This window comes from Benincasa hispida, chromosome 4, assembly GCF_009727055.1.
Source record: "Benincasa hispida cultivar B227 chromosome 4, ASM972705v1, whole genome shotgun sequence".
Taxonomy (NCBI): Eukaryota; Viridiplantae; Streptophyta; class Magnoliopsida; order Cucurbitales; family Cucurbitaceae; genus Benincasa; species Benincasa hispida.
This window is the reverse complement of record NC_052352.1, coordinates 52,739,903-52,748,156: the sequence shown is the minus strand read 5'-3', so window position 1 is coordinate 52,748,156 and position 8,254 is coordinate 52,739,903.

Sequence of the window (8,254 nt, the reverse complement as noted above, 5' to 3'; positions counted from 1 at the left end):
GATATAATTGGTATAATGTATGAGATACATCTAATGGAGGATTAATGTAAATGAGTTTCACATTAAGTACCATGGAATAGAAAAAGAACTATGGTTTATATGTTTCATGAGATGAAATATTAAAACTATAGGTTATAAATATTTTATGGTAAGTTGGTTATCATTTATATTTATAATATAATAATAATTGAATAATTAATTCTTTTTCTTTAATAATCAATTGAGTGAGAGGTTATTGGTGGTTCATGGTAACCATGACATAAAAAGAAAATTGTTTTCCTAATTTTAGTAAGTTTTTGCAAATGCTGATTTTGTGAATTTTCTCTCGGAAAAGAAGTTGTCAAGTAAATACGATTTACGAAGCGACAACTTGACTCAGGTAAACGATCATTTAGTGTTTTGTGAGCGACAGATACAGAACTAAGTGATGAGCTAAATGATCGCTTAGCTTTTGCTAAACGACTGGGCATCGACCTATACGATAGTTTCATTCTTCTCCCACTTGCTCAATCATTTACATGATTGTTGATTCCTCTTTCTTCTGCCTAAAAGCAAGTCCAAACAGAGCCCACCCTCTGTATTCTCACACCGAGAATACCAAGGTAGCCTTCTTGGTGGTGTCCTACTCAACTCGACATCGTCGAGGTTCTGTGGAGGCTGTTCGTGCTCTTGGGGTGTTCATGAACAAGGTGATCGCTGAGTTCAAGTGCACGGTATTCGTGTTGTGGAGCGGTCATGTTGTTTGAGCGTTCGTGATCAAGGAGCTTGGCACTGGAGAGTCTACAAATGTGCATAGAGATTTCTCCTTGATTTCTTGTTGTATCATGCTGTAATTTCTGTATTAAATGCATAACCACATGTTTCTGTTTTGACTGTAGTTTGTAATGTTCATACATGATTGTAATTTGGAATGATCTATTTCGTTGATTATGGAAATCCTTGTGTTCGATTTCCTTCAATTGGTATCAGAGCTAGGTTGTTCTGATATTCCAAATTACATGTCTATATTGAACTTTATTTTATAGTCGCGATGGGTTTCTGCATTTGTGTTTAATCGTTAAGGTCATTTATGGATGGAGTTGATGAATGTTTTAGGTTTAAATTCCTTTAATTAAAGCTTTTTGTTACTATAAAGTGTTAATTTTAAGGGCCCCTGTGTTTTTGGGCGAAATTAACTTGCAATCGAGTCTGTAATTCAAAAAGTTTGATTTAGTCGAGTCGTTCGTGATGAAGTTTCGAAGCATGGAGATGCAGTTCTCAATGAGGAAGAAGACCAAGCATTGGTCGTATCGTGTAGCCTAAGGTAAACGATCGTTGGGATTTAACTAAGCGATCATGTAGATTTTTCTATACGACCGTGTAGTATTTACTAAACGATTGTTTAGCTAATGATAAGCGATGCGGTAAATCGTTTACNCTAAGCGATCATGTAGATTTTTCTATACGACCGTGTAGTATTTACTAAACGATTGTTTAGCTAATGATAAGCGATGCGGTAAATCGTTTACTCAATCGCGTAGCGTTGGTTGCCCGATCGCGTAGGCGCTGGAGGTAGACGATCGTAATGGGAGCATGTGATGCTCATCGTTTAGTAAAGGCACGCGCTAGACGATCGTGTAGTTAGCAAGCCTCATCTCTTAGTTCCTACCTACAGATTGCGTGTACGCGATATGGAGGTGCTAGCTAAGCGATCGCTTAGGCGATGGTGCTTTGTGGCATCGTAGTCATTCAGACGATCGCAGAAGGTGGGCATTGTGCGAAGCATGCTAAGAATCGTGTACCTCAGGCTTCATCGCTTAGTAAAAGGTACACAATCGTGTAGTAATTACTAAACGATCGTTTAGCTCTGGGAGTGTTGGTAAGCGATAGAGCAAAGTGTTTGTTTTATCGTGTAGACGATCGCGGGGAGTTTAGTACACGATGGATGGAGACGCGTTGCTTTGTTCGAGTGGTTCAAGACCTAGTTCACCTATTTGAACTGGAGACTCCTTCTTTTTTGTAATAGTTAGCTTTAAATTTTTTTGTTTTTAAGGCAGTTTTACCCGGTTCATCAACATTGATTTGTTATACATGTGATGTATGGTGCTTATATGCCAAAGTGTTTGACATATAATTTAAAACCCACCTTAGGTTGTGCAATTATTCATGAATCATGTATTATAAATGTTGTAATCTAGCATGAAGAAATTACTTGAAAGCATGAGCATGCATCATGAAATATAGGAGTTATATTTAGCATGGAGTGAGCATTATCGTGCATCATCCTTTTGTTATAAGTGTTATAGTGTAAGGGTGAATAGATATATGTTTTGCTTGTTTCATTGCTGTTTTGTATAAGTGTTATATAAAAGAAGTAGCAATGAATGAACAATACATTGAGCATGACACTTAGGCTTTTTATAATAGTTATGAATGCCTTGCATGTGTTAGCTTCACATTGTGGTGTTGGTTTCTGTTTATAAATGTTATAAAGAAATTAGACCTAAAATTAATAAGAAAGAGTTGCATGCAGAATTAGGGTGAACTCAAGTTTTTTAAAAGGGTTTTAAAATTGGATTGAGATAGACCTCAGTTCAAGTGGTTCTAAAGAGTTTAGTAACCTAGATTAATCTTTTAAAATCAGTTTAATATGATTAAATTGGTTGGCATAACAAATTAAATTTGTTTTAAATCTATCTATAAGGGACCTTTTATATAAGGCGGGTTCTGGCTAGACTGGGGTTCTTAAGTTGACGGAAAGGTAACATCCCTACTGGGAACCTACCTGGAAAGGTGAATTAGATAGATTTTCAACAAGCATGAGACGATTTGGTCAAAGACTCCGTTAAAGAGCTTAATGGATGATGATCAAAAAGTTGTCTAACTATCCAAGGTAAAAGTTACTCTTGGGAAAACCTAAAAGTCACTTAGTTAAAATTCTTAGCCGTGTTGTTTCTAAGTAAGCTAAACCCTAGGTTATAAAATACTCAATGGGAGGAAGAGATATATCTACTATGTCTATGATTCCACTCATGTTTCTCCCTGTATGTTCACACTGTGAGATTCATGCTTGGCCTTGTGGTGCCCTGGGAGCATCCCCTTTCAGATGGTGTTTGCATGAGTCAATATCAAGGTGGATAGAGAGAGTGTTTATAATAAGTGGGTGAAGAATGTGTGTCAACACATCCTATAGTCTCTATCATTGGTTCAAACCGTGAGATCATTTTGTACTCCCTCGTGTCACCTTTGAGCGTCCCCCTTCGGATGGGTTTTATGTAGTTGGTCAAGATCAAGGTGAACTCCAGAAATGGATAGGGTCGAATTAGGTTTTGCCCCATTCGTATTTTTTCCCTTCGGATTGGCTTTTTGGGACAGACCTCTAAGGCCAAAAATGGCGAGTCACACTTACGGGAGATTGTTAAGTAAGTTAATGATCTCTTGGCTAAATAAATGATGGCTAGTCATTATTGAAGCAAGAGTTTTTCTGGTATTGATGACTGGTTGAGAACTTTTCAATTAAGAGAAGGGATAACTGACCTCCCTTCGGTAGTTTTTGTCCTAAACCTTTGAAGCGTCATTGCAAAACTAGATGTCACACGAGGTTTATATTAGTTTTTCTAAAACCTTATTGGATGTTGTTTTGTTTTACAATGGGTATTTGCTTAAAACCCAACGTAGGTCAATGTGTTTTTCTTTTCAGCAACTCATCAATGTTTCCGTTTAGTGCTTTTAATATGACCGACTACTTGCAGTGGAAAGAATGGTGGGATACCTGATCTTGGTGACAAGATGGATACGACCTGCTTTGTAGAGGTTTGAAAGTGTTGTAAACTACTATAGATGGTAGATCCTAACCATTCACGTGGAGACGTGCGAGTGGGGGTGTTCTATACAAAGAGTTTGTATAAAACCTGAACCACAAGATGACTAGAATCTATATACGCCGTTGATACTAGAGACTTGTATCTCACCTAAGCAACCATAGGTGACACGACCTCAATCCTGAGTGTTTTAGAAACTCCTGCCTTTGAGGGCGGTCCTTTGATTAGTATGGGTGAGAGTGACCAGATCACCAACTCAACAGGTCTACCTTTTTGGGGACTTGTCTGACTGGGAGCTGGAAACTCAATCCACAAGATGGAATTCACTATTTTCCCAAAGCAGGCATAAGTAGAGAGATTGCTCCCTTAAGAGCTGATTCTGGGGCTTGAACATAGTGGCCACAACTTCTCTTTGGAAGAGAAGACTTAGTCATAGTAGGACTATGACTTATGTTCATTAGAAAGATCAGTGGTATTTAAGGAGTTAGATGTAACTACAAGGGCATAACGGTTATTGGCCCAGCTGTACATACGAGTGATCTGTGAAGGGTTGTCGCACTACTGATTGGTTAAGATGGACACACAATATATCTGTAATAAGGAGAGTTCAGCTGTCGATCTTTAATGAAGTGCATGGAAGTTAACGGATGGTGGATCCAGTGACTAAAAAGTTTAGTCAGTTATTCACGTACCGTTGGAGCTTCGAGCTACAGGTCCATAAGATCCCCTTGGTAGCTCAATGGATTCAGTTGAGGATTAGTTCTTGGTGTTTATTTGAAATGTTCAACTTGAAAAGAGGTAATTTGATTATATATGATATAATCGATATGATGTATGAGATATATCTAGTGGAGGATTAATGTAAATAAGATTTACATTAAGTACCATGGAATAGAAAAAGAACTATGGTTATATGTTTCATGAGATGAAATATTAGAACTATAGGTTATAAATATATTATGGTAAGTTGGTTATCATTTATATTTATAATAATATTAATTATTAGATAAATAATTCTTTTTCTTTAATAACCAATTGAGTGAGATGTTATTGATGGTTCATGGTAACCGTGACATAAATGAAAAATTGTTTTCCTAATTTTAGTAAGTTTTTGCAAATGTTGATTTTGTGAATTTTCTCTCGGAAAAGAAGTTGTCAAGTAAATACGATTTACTAAGAGACAACCTGACTAAGGTAAATGATTGTGTTGTGTCTGGTAAGAAAAACACATGGAACTAAGCGATGAGTTAAACGATCGCTTAGATTTTGCTAGACGATCGCTTAGCTTTTGCTAAACGATTGGGCATTGACCTATACGATAGGTTCAGTCTTCTCCCATTTGCTCAATCATTTACACGATTGTTGATTCCTCCTTTTTCTGCCTCAAATCAAGTCCAAATAGAGCCCACTCTCTGGATACTCACAACGAGAATACCAAGGTAGCCTTCTTGGTGGTGTCCTACTCAACTCGACACCGTCGAAGTTCTGCGGAGGTCGTTCATGCTATTGGGGTGTTTGTGACCGAGGCGATTGCCCAGTTTTAGTGCATGGTGTTCATGCTGTGGAGTGGTCATGTTGTTCGAGCATTCGAGGTTGTTGTGTTCGAGCGTTCGTGATCAAGGGGCTTGGCGCTGGAGAGTCTACAAACGTGCGTAGAGATTTCTCCTTGATTTCTTGTTGTATCATGTTGTAATTTCTGTATTAAATGCATAACTGCATGTTTCTATTTTGACTGTAGTTTGTAATGTTCATACATGATTGTAATTTGGAATGATCTATTCCGCTGCTTATGGAAATCCTCGTGTTTGATTTCCTTCAACCTCAACAACGATTTTGAGCAGAAGTTGAAGAACTGGAACATCAGCTCGACCTCATTCACTTGTTTCTGTAATTACATCTTAATTTCAACTCTAATGACTCCAAATAAATTACAGGCTCTTGCTAACACATAAAAGTGATGCGTTATTTTATGAAGTGGAAATATGGATGATATGCATTGATGGAATTGCGTTGTGCACTCAAGTTTCCCCAACGGAATTCAAGTGTAAATTCCCCTGAGTTTCCTATTAAGTCCAGGGTCGAACACAGAGACTTGTAAAAATAGATTGCGTTGGTAATTTTGATGAAAACTTTGCAGTAATCGGGTAAATAAATGAAGTATTTGGTTTGTTGTTTGCATTGATGAAAAAGAAATAAATAAATGCGGCGGATTTAAGAAACGAAAGTTGTATTGATAGATGCAATGAGTATTCGATGAACGGGTTGAGAAGATCTTTAGCTAGCTTTACTCGGGAATGCGTCAGACTATGCGATCATTTTACTACCATGCACAACAAGTCATTTTCCAATGTAAATGCGATGCTCCTAAATCTAGGATGCATGTGTTGAATGCAAAATGTCCATAGAGCTCATCCCTAAGTCTCTACTCTTGTCCTATGCGATGATGCAAAATGCATGAAAGCAAGGTGACCACATACAATCATATCTTATCTCTAGGATGCATGCGATGTGTTGATATCAAATAGTGCTCATTCCTAAGTGCCTATCTCTTGTATTATGCGTTCTAATCTGATTCTCCCGAACCTAGATTCTGACCTGACCTTCCCAAGTCTAGATCCTATCCTTAGACTACCCTCCCGAGTATCTCTAATGGATGAATGAAGCATACATAAACAAGATAATCGCAAAGAATGAAGATTCCCTAGTTGTGCTAGCTAAATGCTTCTCAACCCATTCGACTGATTTAGCTATTCATGCGTCAATCACAGAGAGTGAACAGATATAGAGAAAGAAATTCCATTCTTATAAATGAGTTGAGTACAAAATGGCAATGGAAGTTTAAGGTGGAAAGCCTGGTAGCAATTCCTTGCTGACCGAGGCTTTTTACACTAGAATCTCTATTCTGATCTAAAGATATTCCTGCTTCTGTAGGCGTCGGCCCTCTCTCTATCTTTGGAGCTTTTGGGGCTCTCCTAAGCTTATCGGAACGATCTATCGACACAAATTTCTCCCTCGCGTCCGCCATAAAATGAAAGAAAACTGTGGACAGAGATGTGAACTCGTGGAACAAAAGATTGTAAAAGTGGTGAACCCCTTTTCTGACGAATGCACTTGATATTTATAGAGCATCCATGGTGAAAGGTGGCTTCTCTCTCCTGGTTGTACAGATGGGACAACTTTAATTCCTAATTGACGCGCCGAATGATTGTTACCGATAAAGCTGAATGTACTTTTTGATCGTTATCGCCTGTCAACTTAATTTGGATTCGACCGTCATCAACTTTCTATCCCATCACTTTTAATTGGCCTTTCACCCAGATGCGCCCACCATGTTGCCCTGATCAAGTTGCGGTGATCCTTCTCGGGCGAATGTTTGCGAGCACGATCAACGAAAATCCTTGCGGTGAAGTTGCGCTCAATCAATGAATTCCTATGATCGCAATCTTTGCATTGCGTTAACGCATTTTCAGCACAAAAATACAAAAATCAATAGTTCTAATGTGCTGAACGCATGCGACCACAATATTATAGAATTTATGCTTAATGGATGCAATTTAACGTATTTCATCAACGCAATCCAACATTGTTTAAGAACTTAGCACTTTGATAACGTGCATTTCTGTCCGTTATCAAAAAACTCATCAAACAAGAGCCAATTACAAATTTAAATGAGAAATTAAAGAGAATTAAAATGCTAAAACTCAGAAAACAATATTAGTGCATCAGTTGCATATTTCTCATATAAAACACCTACCAAACAAAAATTAAACCGAATTGAATGCTTATATGATGCTCTGATACCAATTGTAGGAATGTATAACCAACAACGAAAGCAACAAGGATCATTTAAGCACTCTAATTTAGTAATTTTGGCAAAATATAAAGCATGCTCTTGCAGAAAATAAGTGAGTTTCATGACATACCTTTGTAGAACTTCTTCAAAGCACGATCTCTAGCTACAATCTTCTCTGAATCTTGTTGCAGATCACCTTAAGATCTTCCCCACTATTCTCTTGGTGCTCTAGATTGAGTTGTGGGACTCAAAACAAACTTGAATTGAGGGATGATGGAGAATTGCTCACAACAGCAATCTTGTTGAAGAACACTTTCTTTAGCAAAAATTTTCTCTAAAATTCTCTCTTGATTGCATGCTCGAAATTCACTCCAAACACTTCAATATATTGCAGACCATCATGCAAGGAAGAGACTTTCATGAGTTGCAGCTCATGCTTGTAGTAACCTAAGGCAATGGTGATGGATTTTGTGTGAGCAAGTAGGAGATGGATAATGGAAAAACTAATTTTTCCATTAGTGTATTGTTTTTCCAATTTTCCAATTTTATCTCAAAATAAAAACTTGATTCTTTTAAAAAACCATTTTTATTTTAAAACTGAAAAATTTTAATTTTTAAAATTTAATTTTTAAATAAAACATAATTAATTTAATATCAAATA